Genomic DNA, 17,575 nt, shown 5'->3' with positions numbered 1-17,575 from the left:
GCCCCAGGAGCGGCTGAGGGAGCTGGGAAAGGGGCTCAGCCTGGAGCAAAGGAGGCTCAGGGGGGACCTTGTGGCTCTGCACAAGTCCCTGACAGGAGGGGGCAGCCGGGGGGGTCGGGCTCTGCTGCCAGGGAACAGGGACAGGAGGAGAGGGAACGGCCTCAGGCTGGGCCAGGGGAGGCTCAGGGTGGACACCAGCAGGAATTTCCTCATGGAAAGGGTGGTCAGGCCTTGGAAAGAGCTGCCCAGGGACGTTTGGAGTCCCCACCCCTGGAAGTGCCCAAGGAAGGCCAAGGCAGCACTCAGTGCTCTGGGCTGGGGACAAGGTGGGGATCGGGCACAGTTTGGATTTGATGGCCTTGGAGGTCTTTTTCAACTTTAATAATTCTGTGCCTATTGACCCTCTCTGGTCATAAACCAGAGTTCAACGTTTATTCACTGGGCAGGTTCTGTTGAGCAGATCTGTTATTCCTTACCCCAGCTTCTAATTTACAATCCCAGTTTCCAGAAGACATTTACCCATCCCTCCAAAGCCGTGTGTGCAACCACAGACCCTTTTTTTTGGCAAGCACAGCTCACTCTGGCAGGATTTTCTTGCCTCTGTGGGGTTCCATGGGGTCAAGCTTTGGGGCTGTAATTGTAGCAATGACACCAGAGTTATTCAGAGAGGTCTGACTTTATTCCTGTGGCAGCTTCCCAAGACGTAGCTGAGCAAAGCCCCACTATTTTTAGGAAAACTGTTGGGTAAAGAAGAGTCACTCTCACACTTGCAACAGGGAATTTCCATGTCCTTCCTTCCCAGAGAGGTCTGACAGCATCACTGGGTGGATCTCCCAAGGCATGAGGCAAACTGTCCTGCTCCACCAGCTCCTGCCCTGCTCATCCTGGAAAATCCCAGAGAAGACACGTGGGCTGAGCATGGCAGCAGGACAGCAGTGCCACCAGGGGCTGCTCCCACCTGCACCCCCTTCTCCTCCATTTCCATAAGCCAGGGCAGACCCCCACTCACCCAGAGCGAAGGGAAGGAGACACCAGGAAGGTTCCAGGGCCTCCCTCAGCCCAGGTTCTGAGCTGTGCCACTTCTCCCCCTCCCCTTTAAGCAGGCACAAGCAAAGCTCCAAGTGCTAAAGCTCGGTGTCTTGATTTCATAATTAACGGGTTTATGCCCATCCTCTGCTAGGATAAGATGAATAATTCCTGTGTTGGGACTGTGGCCCCTCAAGACCATCTCTGCTCAGTTCTCCCTCTGCTATCCCTGCAGAAGGAACTGCATCCCCAGGTTCCCAAGGTCCCTCTGCTCCCACCCAGGACACCTTTCCTTTGCAGTAGATGATAAAAATTAGATTATTTTACCTTCATTTTTACGTCGGAGCCTGTCCGATGTCAGAGCTGGTGGAAACTAATCAAGGCTCATTCCTTTAGGTTAAATTTTACACAGCTTGGATATCAGCAGAAGACAAAGAACTTCAGCTCAAGCTTCACCAAACACACCCAGTCCTCTCTGAGGGGCTCTGAGAGCCTTTACCAGCCTCAGCAATCACCCAGCACCTGGGAATATTCCACCTCCAGTGGCTCTTCCCCAATTTGTGAGCAAGCAAGTGTGGATACAAAAATGCTGCTAGCAAAGATTTTCTTGCTATTTTCTAAGCCCCTGAGAGACTTTTCTCTCTCAGAGAAGAGGCAGCAGAGTTATGTAAACAACCAAGCCACCTGCAACCTTGAAAAGCCTTGTTTATGGTACAGTAGGAAAATATTTTGACAATGGATGTTTTAGGATTTTAGCCAATCACCCCCAAGGGGTGGCTGATCCTTTGTCCAATTAGACTATGAAGAAAAAAAGTCTATAAAAGAGTTTGTAAAATAATTAAATAACTCAATCTTGCTGCACAATTCCTGCCTGCTGGATCTTTTCTCCTCCTCCTCCCTACGGCTGCAGGACACAGCGATATACCCTAGGGCATTTTTTTTTAAATAAGCAACTTTCTGCCACTCAGAGCCAAAAAACCTCCAAGAATATTGTTTTAGTCTACTAAAAGTGCAGTCCTGGCAGTGGGCAGCACGTTCAGCTCAGGATTCAGCTCCAAAGACACCACCCGGGCCACATCAGAGGCTGGTGTGAGGAGAGAGCAGATTTAATGGAAAAAATCTTTCCTGGGACATATTTTTCCACTCAAAAGCAAGGTTTGTGTTCGACATGTCTGCGACAGGGATCTCACAGAGATGGTTGCTCTGCACAAGTGGCCCTGGGTGCACCAAAGGGGGCACTGGGTGCCCTTTGCCAGGCAGTCCTGGTGGCACAATCAGCCTGCTGGGACTGACACAAGCCACGCTGCCAGCCTGACCATTCGTTCCCCCAGCAAATCAAAGACTGAACACCCTTAAAGACATAGGGAACATCCTCAAATATCAGGAACATCGAGGCCAGGACTGGAACAGCAATGGCAGGAGATGCTGTTTAAGGAGAACAGGAGGGTCTGAGGGCTGTTTGCTTCATTTCCCTCCTGTCCTGTTGCCTCCACGCTCACATCTGGCACAGCAATGATTCCAGAGGGTACATCCATAGCTGGCATTAAACCCCCAGCTACCAGCCTCACCACTTCCTAAACAATCTGGTGTTATTTGTTCCTCCAGCTTCCTGGAACAGATTCCTCAGATTCTTTGCCCCCTGCATGAGAACACTCTCACCTGTTTGAGCCTGAAGACGGGAAGAGCCCTGGAGCCTGGGGTTGCAGCCCTCACCTGGAGCACAGGAGGCTTGGGATCAGTCTGGGACAGGTTCTCCCTCTTGCCTGCAGCTCTGGAACATGACAGCTGTTTTTCCCCGTTGTTCATCACTCAGCAGCCTGTACCACATTAAAGAAACCTCAGCAGAGCCACAACGAACCTTCTCTCCCTCCCATATGGTTACAGAGGCCAACCTGGTTGTGTTCTTGGCTACCAGATCCATCCTGGAGCCGCCGGAATCAGCAGGGATGCCAATACCCCACAGACCTCCCTCCCCGAGCACTGCCTGAGACCATCCCCCGTGAGCAGCTCTGGGTCAAAGGGGGATCTTGGAACACCCTTAGACTTAGGGATGAGTAAGGGACAGCAGCAGCCAGTCCCAGACTCTGATAAATGACACTGAACAAGACATTTCCTCTTACCCTGCCATCATCCCATCGCTGGCATTAATCTCTGCTCTGTGAGACAGAGAGAAAAGAGAGAGCAGCCAGGACGTTGCTACCCTGTCACTCTTTTCCCCTTTGGTGGCTTCCCCAGCTGGCTCTGCAGCAGAAATAAATATTTCTTACTTGCTTTCCCTTTTTCCCTGCTCACAGAGCCAGGGAGAGCTGGGAGCCCACCCAGTTCTTGGAGAGCCACCTCCAAGAATTAGGGAGGAGCGTGGCAGGAGGCTGCTCCCAGCACAGCTTCCCACAGCAGCGATTTACAAGGAACTCCAGAAATGCCAGCAGCTGGCTCAAAGAATAGAGCCACAACTCCTGACCCTATTGATATTTAACTGGAAAGGGACATGGGGAAGTCTTTGGCTGCAGCAGCAAAGCCCTTGCTACAGTCAGAGGCACAGGAGATGGGAAATATCAGAGTCATGAGCCTGAACTGTTGTTGTTGGCTTGAATGGGTTTTATCTGGGTACTTGAAGGAGACAGAATTGACTAAACAGCTAAAAAAAATGTAAAAATTGATGACCATAAGGAGTCAGGGTCCCTCAGCTTCCCTCACAACCACCCCAAACAGGGCATTAACAAACACTGGTTTGTGTTGGATCGGATCTTAAAGCTCATCCCATCCCAGCCCCTGCCATGGGCAGGGACACCTCCCACTGTCCCAGGCTGCTCCAAGCCCCAATGTCCAGCCTGGCCTTGGGCACTGCCAGGGATCCAGGGGCAGCCACAGCTGCTCTGGGCACCCTGTGCCAGGGCCTGCCCACCCTCCCAGGGAACAATTCCTTCCCAATATCCCATCCAGCCCTGCCCTCTGGCAGTGGGAAGCCATTCCCTGTGTCCTGTCCCTCCATCCCTTGTCCCCAGTCCCTCTGCAGCTCTCCTGGAGCCCCTTTAGGCCCTGCAAGGGGCTCTGAGCTCTCCCTGGAGCCTTCTCTTCTGCAGATGAACACTCCCAAGTCTCCCAGTCTGGCTCTAGAGCAGAGGTGTTCTGCCTCAGTTTCCCTCTGTACCTTCAGGGATCAGCACATCCAGAGCCCCTCTGCAGCCCAAAACACCTCCTGGGCTGCAACACCACACCCCCAACACTCTCCCCTTCATATTCCCTCCACTGCACCTGCAGGGGCAGAGCAAGGCTAATGGGGTCAATTAGCTCTCATTAACGGGGTCAATTAGCTCTCATTAACACCTTCTTGACCAGAGCAGCTGCCACCCCCTGTCAGCCCCCTGGGATGTGTCCCTACCCTGGCAGGATTTCCCCAACTCGGCTCATCTCTGCTCTGCACCCTCCTTGTCAGGAAAACACAAGGATGACAAAACCCCACTGAAATGCCCAAACACAGCCTTGGCCTTTCCGTGCTCTCCTGAGGATCCGGGGTCACTCTCTCCCCCTGCACGAGCTCATTCCCAGCCACATTAGTTAGGCTGCCATTCCCTTCGTTGCTTTTCTGCCTCCACGTTGGCTCTGATTTGGGTGAGGTGAAGAAGGAGCTGCCTGGAGACCTCTGCACACGGATGGCAAAAGGCTCTCCCTGATCCCCGCACAAGGGACCTCACCAGGAATATTTACTGTTTGCACTGAAGAACGTGTTGGGATTTACTCCTCGTTTCCTCTGCCTTTCCAGCCTTCCCTTTGAATATCCAAGGCCTCTAATACTGCCAGATTCCAATGTCTTCTCTGTGACAAATGGAGTTAGTTATCGGGAACAACTTCCAAACATCCCTGTGTGCTCGGATGCAGCCACACAAAATACTCCAGGTTTTCTCAGAGATAACAGATGTGTTCCCAGAAAATCAGGACCTTTCCTGTCTGTTTGCTCAGGGGAGGTCCCAGCTGAACCAGCCTTAGCCGGGCTACATCAAAAGAGTGCTCAAGGCTCGCTGGTGTATTTATCCCTGTAACATTCCTGGGAGATTGGGAAAGTCCGTTTTTGCAAATGGGGAACCGTGGAGACATTAAATGACTCGCTGGAGTCACACAGGAAACTTGTGGTGGGGAAAGAAAAGGGAACCAGAGAGGTCTTCCGAGGTTCCCCCACTTGTCCCCTGACCTGTCGCCCATCCCCTGCCGTGGGTTGTTGGTCAGGGCACAGCGAGAGCCCCCGGCTTCCCAGAGCCTCTGTGGAATTCCCCCTCCTCCAGAGCCTGAGTCAAGTGGACACTGCTCTCACCCTGCCTCGGCTGCCCATCCACCTCCTCTGGCCACCAGCAGCATCCCTCGAGCAGGACACAGGAGCAGGAGGTGAAGGAGCCCAGGAAAAGTAACCCCCAGTCTCCTCTGGGGCCAGCACAGAGCCTGGGCTGTGCTTTGGGTTCCCTCACAGCCAGCCAGTGAGATATGGAATATGTCCCTGGGACAGGGAAATCTCCAGCCCAGCTCCCAGGCACCAGGATGGGGCTGGGACCAGCAATGTCCACGGTCTTAAGGCCAAATACACTGGAACTGTGTGTGGTCCCTGGAAAAGGCTCTGCTGGGGGAATGCTCTGTGCTCAGGAAAGCTGTCCTGCCTCTCCCCATGCTCCTGCCCACTCTGTTGGCTCTCTCCAGAGAGAAATGTTGGCAATGTTCCTTCTTGGAGGAAGAAATCCACCCCCTGCTGCATCTCCTCAATTAGTGAAGGGGAGGGAAAAAAGAAAACAAACGAGTTTTCAAAACCAATTTGTTTCTAACCACTAAATTCTCAGTCTGGAGGGTTTTACTTTGAATTAATAGGGGCTGTCTGTGCTCTAGGATTAAAGTTATTGATCCAGCCCTTGATTACTGTTATCTGTCTTTGTTCCTGCACCTATTATCATCCATGCAGGGTGAAAGTCTCTAATTTATGGTCTCACTCCAGAGAACCATCAGGAAGATGCCGGGGAGCAGCAGCACTTGGGAGCCTGCAGGTGGAGGGACGTGTGGAGCTCCCGAAGCCTGCAGGGAGGGTGAGCCTTCCCGAGGTCAGGGCTTCCCCAGAATTTCCCCAGAGGTTCCTGCAAAACCACTGGAGTTGGTGGTTGGTGGTTCCTCAGTCAATAAACCCCACTTGCATTTTCTTAGTAATAAATATCCACCCCGGGGGTGACTCTGCTTGTGAGGGGAAGGAATTTTAGGGAGCGTTTATTGTCTAGCCAAGTGGCTTGGTTTGATTTTAGGAATCCATGTCCTCTCCTGGTTATCCATGTTGGCCATGGGAGCAGAACAGAGCCAGGAGACAGCAGCCCAGGCTGCTGTGCCATGGCAGGGCCTCCAAGGAGAAATCACTGGTGGGAACCACCTTCAACCCGTTGTAACAAGTAGGAGAGATGGGTGCCAGTGCATAAACACCAGGGGCTGTTCCAGAAAGCCGAGTGAAGTCCCCTAAATGTCATTCCTATGAGTATTCCGAGTTCCTGCAGGTCCCCCACCCTCACCCAGAGAGCTGCCAGAGCCCACAGGCGGTGCAGATAAACCCAAATCTCTTCCCAGACCTCACACAATCCCCTGGCATCCCCATGGGTTTGGTGGGACACCTCACGACATCCCATTTTTCCCCATCTGTCCGCGTCCCCACCCGAGGGAAGCACGGTGGTTTTGGTTAGACACAAGGAGTGTTTATTCCAGGCTGGACTCAACCCGGGATGATCTCAAGGCGTGACTGGGTTACACCCTTGGACCCATTCATGAGATGAAGCTGATGGGACAAGAAATGCGGTCGTGGCAAAAGGTCAGCTCCTGTCAGGCTTTAGGGACAGGGGAAGGTTTGGCAACGTGTGCACTCCAGGAGAGGAGCTGACTCAGCACCCCAGATCCTGCAGTTTGCCCCACTGAGCTGGAAAATCCAGTGTTTGGCTGTTCTTGCTCCTAAAGAGGGGTTGGAATGAGGTCATTTTAGGGTCTCTTCCAACCCGAACCATCCCATGATTGTGTCATAAACTCTCCCAGGAGAGCAGCCCCTGCAGCCACTCTGCTGCTGGTTCACCGTGGCCAGGAGGAGAATTTGCCTTGTCCAAGCACCACCAGGGAGATGAGAGGGAAAATCACTCCAGAGAGCCTGACTTCAGGGCTGAGCCTGTGTGAGGACAGACTCATCTTCTGTCTCCTGGGAGTTTTATACAGACTGTGCTCTGAATTTTCCAAGTGATTTATTTTTTTTTAGGAAGCTTCAGGATTAAGCATCCGAAGTATTTTTCTGTTGATCTTCTTTTATTTGCCCAACCTCCTTTAAAACAGAAACTACCTGAACATTATTTGGCAAAGCCATAAATCCTGCACGTGTTCAGCACGATGTTAAGGTTGTTGTCCTTTTGGGAGTTTGGGAGGTTGGGCTGAAGCTCTGTTTCCAGCAGGATTTGCATCAGGTCAGACCGTGGAGTGCAGGGAGTAAAGCCTGGATGACTGCAGGAGGGCTGGGGGGTGTGACAGCACAGCTGGTGGCCCTGGGCCATCCAAAAAACCCCTGCACTTCAGCATCTGCCCTGATGCTGGGGGAGATGCAAAATGGACCCACAGAGAAAGTCCATCCAGCAAATATTGCTCTGAAGAGAGCATTGCTGAGCCTCCAGGGCAAAAATGGTGTGCAAAAGCTGCCAGGTGATGGACTGGCTCAGCAGGGCACTGCTGATGCTGTAACAGAGGTGAGGATGTGGGGGGATTCCTGTTTTCCTCCTGGATTTAGCCTAAATTCTCCAAGAGTTCACTCACAGAGGGTCACAGAACATAAAATGGTTTGGGTTGGAAGGGATCTTTTAAGGCATCCTCATTCCAGCCCCTGCTATGGGCAGGGACACCTCCCACTGTCCCAGGCTGCTCCAAGCCCTGTCCAGCCTGGCCTTGGGCACTGCCAGGGATCCAGGGGCAGCCCCAGCTGCTCTGGGCACCCTGTGCCAGGGCCTGCCCACTCTCAGTATAAAAAACTCCATAGATCTAATCTAAATTGTTCCTATTTTAGTTTAAAAGCTAAAACCCATCACCCCTTGTCCTCTCACAGCTGGCCCCGCTCAAAAGTCTGTCCCCCTCTTTTTTTACAAATCCCCTTTAAAGCCACAGAAAGATCTCCTTGGAGCCTTCTCCTGTTATATAAGATCTCTCCTTGAGCAGCTCCTTCCTCTCAGTTTTGTCCTCAAATGTGTTTTTCTTAAAGGATAAAACATCTCCAGGCATTCATCCTCAGGATGTCTGAGTTTTAACTCAGCCACTAAACAAACAAAGAGTGTTGAAGACACGCAAAGCCCAAGGACATGAAAACTCTGGGGCTGTGTCTGTCCAGACAGACAGACAGACAGATCCCCTGCAGTTATTCCAAGGATTGAACACTCCAGATGTCACCAGAACTCTCCCCCAGGACCCCAATGTGTCCTTTTGAACACTGCCCCTTCCCTGAAGCAAAATTAAGGAGTTTTTAGTGAAATTTGGAGTCAAGAGAAGCAAAGGAGGAAGAGAGACAGGTTGAGCCCAGCACAGAAACACGGGAATGGGTGGAAAAGGACTGGAGCACCCAGTGGGAAGGACCTGGGAGCTGGAGGTTGAAGCTGCTTCTGCTCCACAAAACAAACACAAAGCAGAACCAAAAGTTGAGTCTGAGTTCAGGCTTCTCCTTCCAGAGCAGCGTCCCTGAGCAAGCTGTGATTTTCATGTTTGTTTTGGGGTTTGCTGGGGATTTTCTCTCGGTTCTTTGAGATGGGCAACTTTATCCAGCTCCAAATGTGTGGTGAACAATTGCATCAGACCTCTCCAAAGGCAGCAGCCACCTGTGACGCTCCTCAGGTCACTGAGCTGGTGAAAAGGCCAAATCCTGAGGTTTCTTATCAACTAAAGCCTCTGGAAACCTGTGTGGGGGCAGATTTTGGGATGCTGCTGTGGCTGGAGCACCTCACCCCCACTGGAGCAGGGCAGGGACCAGGCAGCTGTGGCTGGATCCTGGATTCCCCGTCCCTGGAGGCAGAAACAGCTGGATCCCAGTGAATTCTGTAGCCAGAGTTCCAGAACAGCTTTTTCTCCCAGGAAGTCACCTCTGAATATCCCTGCCATGCTCAGGGCTGGTTCTGGGGTGATTTTAGTCCAAACCTGACATTTCAGATGTCAAGGCTTGGGAAAATGTGCTGTTCATGGAAATCCCACTGTGCTGAGCTCAGGAATGCCACATCTTTGCCCTCCTCTAAAAATCCTGTGCAATCTCCACCTGGAGCTCCCAGAGTTTGCTGGGCCTCTTCCAAAGCCAACTCTGAGCAATACAGGGGAAAAAAAAATCAAATTAACCCAATCTTCCTGTATTTACTCCTCAGGTAAAAATCCTTTGGAACCTTTAACCTTGGAACACACGACGCTTTTTTAGCAGGGAGGGGATGAAAGGTTGATTTCTCATAAAGTTTAAGGTTTTTCCCTGAGCAAGTTTGACAATGGCAACATGGAGAGATTTGTGGCTTTAAAGTCCTGGTCTACCACAGTGGAAAACAGAACTTGCACCCCAGGGCAATTTGTGACATTTGGGTTGGGTTTTCTTTGCTTTAAAGCGAGATGAAAACCAGAAATACGGAAATTCGCTGGATAAAGATGCCCAAGATTTTTTTATTTTTTTCTTGGGGAAAAAGGTGAAACAAAAACTTTTGTAATTTCTAAAGAAATGTATTTCCTCTCCAATAGCTGAAAATGCCTCCCCTGTTGATATTTCCCTGTCTCCAAATGAAGTTTTCCTCTAAAACATAAAGGTCCCATTAAAAACACTCAATTCCCATTAAAAACACTCAATTCCCATTAAAAACACCCAATTCCATCTCTCATAGATTTATTGTTTTAAATGAACACTCATAACACTCATAGAATTATTAAGTGAAAAGGTTTTGCCCAACCTCCAGTTCAACAGCAGATCCTGAACCCTAATTAACGACTTTCTTTTAATAAACATTTTCAAACCACTGCCCAGAAGCAGAAAACCTATAATTATCATTATTCTGATTCCCTCAAAATGCGTTTTTATTTTGGTATCACAGTGAAAGGAAGAGGAATGAGCACTACAACCCTCGAAGGCAAAGGCATTGCATCGTGCAGGAGATATTTGTGAGCTTTGCACATACTTTTGCCACTGACAAGAAGCCAAAAACTGACTCAGACGATTTGTCAGAGGAGAAAATTTGCAGCTGAGAGCCTTGAACACATGAACTATGAAATGAGAGAATTGGGAAACGTAGCAGCAAGCAAAGAAATAAATTTAAAACTCAGAAAAACCCTCCAAATTTTACAAGGTGGTTTCCCCCAGAATAGCTTTTAGGTCATCAAAAAGGCAAACAAAAGATAGAAGAAGCTTTGGGAAGGTGAATGGGCAGAGGAAAAGTCACCCACAAAATTCCTCAGTTTATCTTTCTGCTTGATTTGCATAAAGGCAACATCACAACTCCCCGCTATAAAGGGACCACAGGGTGAAATTGTGGTTAAAAAAAAATGAGGCAGACCAAGCCAAGACTCACAAAAACTGGACTCATTCCAAGCACAGCAAATTATTGACACTGGCTGTAAAGTTGGGAGCTTTTCCTCCCACTTTTTGAACAGCCAAATTAATGTTTGCCCTGACCTTTAGCAGAAAACATCTCCAGCAGCCTCCCAATCTTCAGGGACCACGCAGCGTCACCACCACACTGATTTTCTTCCCTTTTTTTGGGTTCTTCTGAAGCCTGTAAGCCAGAGCTGCTCCCTGGATTGAAGCCTCGACAGGACCATAAATAATTCCCTTGTCTCGTGTTGCATTTCCCATCCCTAATTGCCTTTGGCTTGCAAAGGACATGATGCTCTTTCCATTACTCCTGGCTAAGGGGTTTTTTTTTGCTCAGCGAGATGTTTCTGTGGAAAGATTGCTGGAGGTAACGGGGCCTTGGGGAAAAGCTGGGAAATTTGGGGATTTCCTGCTATTTACTCTTCTCCTCCTCTATCTCACCGATGAGATGGAGCAGGGGTGGATTTATAGCGCCTGGAGATAAGAGCACATCCCTCTGATGGTTTCCATCGGGGATGCAGGAGTTTGGCAGAGCCCTCCAGGCACTGACAGTGTCACACCCCGCCAGGACACACCAGGGAAGTCCTGCAGCAGCAGGAGCCAAATTTCGGGGCATGCTGGAATGCAGAAGTGGGGTGTGCCAGCCAGCAGGGCCAGGAGACAGAGGCACCACAGACTGGGGCTTCAACAGAAGAGTTTCACTGACCAAAAACTCCTGAGGTTACAAATGTGGCTCACAATGTTAAGCAGAGGGGAGGCGTGGAGCTTTTTCATTATTATTATTATTTTCTATTTTTCTCCTGTGTCAGTGGAAGCAAAGATGGAAGCACTCAGGGTGTGACCTGAGTCCTGCCAAGGACAAGTGTCCCCTGCCCTGCTGTCCCCTCACCGGGCAGGATGGAGCTCCAAACAGCCCTGGACACACTCTCAGCTTGGCTTTGTCACCTTCAGCCAGGGACACAGATCTCTGGTGACACCAGAACCAGGGCCTGAGGCATGGGCATGGGCATGGGCATGGGCATGGGCATGGGCATGGGCATGGGCATGGGCATGGGCCTGGGCATGGGCAGCACCAGCACAGTCCCCAGGGGCACTCAGAGGGAAGGTGACAGGACATCTGCAGGCAGAGCAGCTCTCAGGAGGCACAGCCAGAGGAATTCAGAGCAGGGAGATGATTTGGGGGCTGCTCAGCCTGGAGAAGACAAGGTTGCACAGAGACCTCACAGCAGCTGCAGTGTCTGTAGGGGCTGCAAGGAAAGCAGAGAGGGATTCTTCATCAGGAACTGGAGGGACAGGACAAGGGGGAATGGGAACAAAGTGAAAGAGGGGAAATTTATGTTCTATATTGGGAAGGAATTCCTGGCTCAGAGGGTGGGCAGGCCCTGGCACAGGGTGCCCAGAGCAGCTGTGGCTGCCCCTGGATCCCTGGCAGTGTCCAAGGCCAGGCTGGACATTGGGGCTTGGAGCAGCCTGGGACAGTGGGAGGTGTCCCTGCCCATGATTTTTAAGGTCCATTCCAACTCCAAAAATCCCATTCTATGATTACTCTTAAGACCTTGGAAAACAAATCCTCAGTTTAAGATTCTGCCCGTGCTGCACATCTGTGGCAACTCTGGAGACATCTGGTTTTAAGAAAATAAACACCCAACCCTTGCTCACCCTCAGCCACATTTTCAGGACCTGCTGAGCTCCCTCCCTAATTGCCAGTGACTTGTTCACAGCCCCAGAAGTCAAAAAGGTCGGAAACAACCAATTCATGGAGCTCATCCATGCCAAACCTGGGTTGGCAGTGAGAGCTCATGATTTGCAGGTTCAATTTCCAGCACCCCTTTCCACTTCTTCAGCTTTTAAAATATCCCTTTTTTCTGCCTCTCTGCAGCTGGTCCTGAACCCCCATCCCCAGCAGGGAGGAGGAACTTGCTAAAGCTGATGCCATGATAAAACATTAGTGCAAAAGGCTCCCAAGAGCACCTGAAAGAGACAAGGGAGGGGGAGAAGTTTTGAGCAGCTTCAGGAACGTTGCAAAATATGAGTAACTTTGGCCTGGAGCGTGGAGAGAGGGACTAAGGAAACCCCACATGGAAACATGAGAACACATAAAAGCACCGGCTCTCCCTCAGGAGGGTAGGAAACAAACACGAATGTTCTCTTTGCTAGGACAAGCCAAAGCAGCTCTCCACCAGCCCTTCCAGGAGAGTTTGTAACTCTATTCAATGAGTGATGCAAACCTGCCTGGGAGTTGACAGTGCTTAGAAGGAAAGCAGGAGGATGCTGGCGGTGGTTTAAAGGGAACAAAGAGAGGGTTCCCTCCCCTCTGCCTCTTTTGGGTGTCAGTTTCTAGTGAAAAATCATCCCAGAACAAAGCTGAGTCACGAAATAACATCACTGTGAGCAGGGCTGCTGCACGACACCAGAGCCAGAACTTCCCACGGTCCCATCCCCCAGCAGAGCCCCTGGATGCTCAGGGATGTGATAACCCCAATTCTGTCCCCCAGCAGAGCCCCTGGATGCTCAGGGATGTGACAGCCCCAATTCTGTCCCCCAGCAGAGCCCCTGGATGCTCAGGGATGTGATAACCCCAACTCTGTCCCCCAGCAGAGCCCCTGCATGCTCAGGGATGTGATAACCCCAACTCTGTCCCCCAGCAGAGCCCCTGGATGCTCAGGGATGTGACAGCCCCAATTCTGTCCCCCAGCAGAGCCCCTGGATGCTCAGGGATGTGACAGCCCCAATTCTGTCCCCCAGCAGAGCCCCTGGATGCTCAGGGATGTGATAACCCCAACTCTGTCCCCCAGCAGAGCCCCTGGATGCTCAGGGATGTGATAACCCCAATTCTGTCCACCAGCAGAACCCCTGCATGCTCAGGGATGTGATAACCCCAACTCTGTCCACCAGCAGAGCCCCTGGATGCTCAGGGATGTGACAGCCCCAATTCTGTCCCCCAGCAGAGCCCCTGGATGCTCAGGGATGTGACAGCCCCAATTCTGTCCCCCAGCAGAGCCCCTGGATGCTCAGGGATGTGATAACCCCAACTCTGTCCCCCAGCAGAGCCCCTGGATGCTCAGGGATGTGATAACCCCAATTCTGTCCACCAGCAGAGCCCCTGCATGCTCAGGGATGTGATAACCCCAACTCTGTCCACCAGCAGAGCCCCTGGATGCTCAGGGATGTGATAACCCCAATTCTGTCCACCAGCAGAGCCCCTACATGCTCAGGGATGTGATAACCCAAATTCGCTCCCCCAGCAGAGCACCTGGATGCTCAGGGATGTGACAACCCAAATTTTTTTGTCATTCCACATCTGCTGAGAGGAAAAAAGCATAGACCGAGGTTTGCAAAGAACTGAGTATTTGCTCAGTGCAACCTGACTTAAAGACTGAGTTGGATCTTCTGCCTGGAGAGTTGAGTTTGTGAGAGAACAACCCCAGAAGAGCCGTGATTGCCTGTGACACAAGGAGAAAACCCTTCCTGGATAGCAAATGGCCTTTGATGTCTCTCAGATGTTATCAAGTGATGGGCAGAGGATGTTCTTATCTTGGCTGGATCATGCCCAGCGTTCCTCCACCAGTCCCAGGACCAGACTGGGTTTCCCTCAAGTGTTTCTGTTCAGGCTGGGTGGGAGCAGGAGAGCCCATGCTGTAATGGTTAAGCAACCTAATGCCATTTCCAATTTAAATGCCAGGAAAATCAGATGATTTTCCTTTTGATTCCAAGGTCTCACCCAACTCCAAAGTGCCCAGCTTGCACTGTCAGGTGCTGAGTTTACAGGTGGAGAGGGAACGGCCTCAGGCTGGGCCAGGGGAGGCTCAGGTTGGACACCAGGAGGAATTTCTCCATGGAAAGGGTGGTGAGGCCTTGGAAGGAGCTGCCCAGGGAGGTTTGGAGTCCCCACCCCTGGAGGTGTCCAAGAAAGGCCTGGATGTGACACTCAGGGCTCTGGGCTGGTGACAAGGTGAGGATCGGGCACAGCTTGGACTCTGATCCTGGAGGGCTTTTCCACCCTCAGTGATTCCATGACTCTATTCCTCTGGAGAACCAGCCTCCCTGACTTCACAAACAGGGAGTTCATCATCCTTTATGAATTATTTCCATGTCCCCTCACTAAATCCTGCTGTGTGGGGAACCCCAAGCACACCTTGCCCCAGGGGCCCTCCCGTTTCCTCAACAGTGCAAACAATTCCAGAGCAATTACACACAGAAACCTTGAAATGAAACATTTCCCCATCCAAGGGCACAACATCTGCACTCAAAGAGCTCCACAGCCTCTCCCTTCCTGCACAAACAGCATCCCACATAGGGATTAATCATTCCTCAGGAATAGCACAACCAATTTTAGGGTTGTTGGCACCTCTCCCACCTCCTCCAGAGCAGGGAACTCGACACAGCTTGAGTCATCTTCCCAGGAGCTCTCTTCAAGCCTGTACTCATCACCTCCCAGGTGAGCAGACTTTTGGTTTCTCAGCTCACAGCACTTTCACTTTTCCAGCCTGGGCCAAATCAAACCTGAAGAGGAGGAAAAGAGCTGGCACTGGTTGAGTGTAAACCTCCCCCCACCCCGAGCAGCACAGCTGATCAGGGCACAGCAGAACAAACTGATTTGCTCCCTTTTGCTGTAATAGCAAATTTGATTTGTTCTCCCGTTCTCTGGAGTTTAGTGACACTCTTCAGCATTTAAGAGTAAGAATACCAAAAATAAAACCAGGAAAAAAAGAAAAACACAACAAAATCAGATCACTGGTTGAACTCCCATTCCTTTTTTAGCACAGAATCTCCTTTCTGAGAATTCCCCTGTTAAATAAAACAATTTTCTGGCCTCTCTGTCTGTTTTGGATATGAACTTGTAAGGAGAGAAGTGGCAAAACACCCCTGAAGCAGCAGCACTGCCCTGGCGCTTGCCCAGGAGCTGCACTCGGAGCTTCTCAGGTGCAGAGCCAAAAAGTGTTTAAAAAATACCACATTTACAATGGAAAGGGCATAAATTCACCACCTATTTTCTTTCCTTCTGCTGCAGAATTGGGGTTTTACCTGCATCCTAGCAAGGTGCAAAAAAAGAAGGAAACACAATCCAACAAAAAGGAGGAAAAATGAAATGGGGCTTCAGCAGCGTGTGGAGCCACCTGACATTAAACACAATTTTAACCAAAAAAAACCCACTTTTTTGTGCAGAATCAAACCAGGAACTGAGATCTAGACCAAGTCTGGACCCAGATACATGTTCTGTTAAAGACACCGGGGTGGTTGGGCAGATGAACATATCTTTGCTCACTGATTTGTCCCTCAGCCTTACACGAGCTGGGTGCTCCCATGAAATTCCCACACAAGTCTGCAGATCAATGGCACTGGAGCAAAACACGTGAGGCTTGTCCTTCAGGGTTGGGTGACAACAACTGCACAGCTCAAATCAGATCCAGATCAGCTCTGAGCATGAGTTAAAGGTGAGAAATAAATCTGAGTGTTGTCCCCAGTGAAGCTCCATCAATGATTCACCCACAAAAGAGAACCAAGGGCACCGAGACAGAAACAGGGATTCAGCTCAATCCCAAAGTTCTGCTCACATCCATAACCTAAATCAGGATCTACCACAAAGAAAACTCCTTCTGGTGGCACTTTTAGTTTCCAAGAGTGGTGGGAAGTTTTCGAGCTGCCTTGTACAAGCAAGAATTTCTCAAAGTAAGTTTGTGTCTGCTCATCCCCAGCATTAACTGAATGAAATGAGCATTTTCCCTTGGCTTGGCCTGGCTCTGGCATTGCTGCAATTATTCATGAGGCAACAGCTTGAATTTCTTCCAGCTGCAATTATATAAAGCTGTGGATAATGAAACCTCTATCAGCTCTAAAGCAAAGGATTTAGTCTTTATTATACCTGCAGGGACTTGAAGTTCTTTGCTGAAACTTAGAGAGGGAGATGGGCTAAAGAAACTCTTGATGAACTTGAAAATGTTTCCGAGGAGTGTGGAAAATTCCTTGTGTCCTTCCCTAGAACACCCCAAACTAAGCTCTTTTGGAAGTAATAAAGACTCTCTTTAAGAGTATCGGGCTCTGAAAGAAATCTCAGCAGCACTGATGGTCTCATCAGGATTTCCATGAATTCCTGACTGCACAAGGTGCTGCCATGTGCTCAGTTCAGGGATTCCAGCAGAGCCCTGCAGCACTGCCAGAGTCAACTTCAGGGGAGGGATGTCTCAGAACATCACTAAATGCAGCTTTCCACTCCCAAGCTGAGAGGTTTTGTGGTTCCTGTAACAACATCACCAAACCCAGGCTTTTTTCACACGTGTAATAACCCAAAAAGCAATGTCAGGTATGGGAGCAGAGCATTTCTAGCTGTGGTCTCCCATCTGATACTCTGTGGGACACATTTCGTTTTCAATTCAGTGCCAAAGGCACATTTTATTTTCATAAAGCTGTTCAGCCCGATTGCATAGATTTAAAATATCCTACAATGATGATAGACCTCAACAAATGAGCAACTAAAATACACATCCTTAATTTTGCCACCTCACTGAAGACCTGCACTGGGCTTTTAAAGCAGGAAAGATTTCCAATGGCAGATGCAAGAACTGAAACAATTCTATCCTCTCCTCAAATGTTATTCAGCTTTGAAAATCCCATGGATTAAGTGCTGATTTAATGTTGTTTTCTTTGCTCAGTGTTGATTACTCATTGGGAACTGCAGTGATAAAACAAGGGGGAATGGGTTCAAGCTGAAACAGAAAGCAGGGTTAGATGGGATAGTGGGAATTGGGAATTGTTCCCTGGGAGGGTGGGCAGGCCCTGGCACAGGGTACCCAGAGAAGCTGTGGCTGCCCCTGGATCCCTGGCAGTGCCCAAGGCCAGGCTGGACATTGGGGCTTGGAGCAGCCTGGGACAGTGGGAGGTGTCCCTGCCTTTGAGGTCCCTTCCAACCCAAACCATTCCATGATTCTGTGATTCCATAAATCCTGCAACTGCACACTCCATCCTGCT

General features: G+C 50.3%; 1 long non-coding RNA gene across 3 annotated transcripts; it reads right to left on the bottom strand.

The window, feature by feature from the left end:
• Positions 1-364: 364 nt before the first annotated feature.
• On the bottom strand, positions 365-4,251 carry LOC138119697 (uncharacterized). 3 transcript variants are annotated; one of them, XR_011155587.1, is made up of 5 exons: positions 4,178-4,230; positions 3,147-3,267; positions 2,686-2,843; positions 1,354-1,438; positions 365-884 (listed from the first exon to the last, which is right to left on the bottom strand). It is a non-coding gene; the product is annotated as an uncharacterized lncRNA (long non-coding RNA). The 3 variants fall into 3 exon arrangements; XR_011155585.1 differs by lacking the exon at positions 3,147-3,267 and having other exon boundaries at positions 372-884; positions 4,178-4,251; XR_011155586.1 differs by lacking the exon at positions 3,147-3,267 and having other exon boundaries at positions 372-884; positions 1,354-1,416; positions 4,178-4,251.
• Between the last annotated feature and the right edge of the window lie 13,324 nt (positions 4,252-17,575).

The sequence above is a fragment of the Aphelocoma coerulescens genome, chromosome 17 (assembly GCF_041296385.1).
Source record: "Aphelocoma coerulescens isolate FSJ_1873_10779 chromosome 17, UR_Acoe_1.0, whole genome shotgun sequence".
In the NCBI taxonomy this organism is placed as follows: Eukaryota; Metazoa; Chordata; class Aves; order Passeriformes; family Corvidae; genus Aphelocoma; species Aphelocoma coerulescens.
This window is presented reverse-complemented; position numbering and strand designations above follow the sequence as displayed.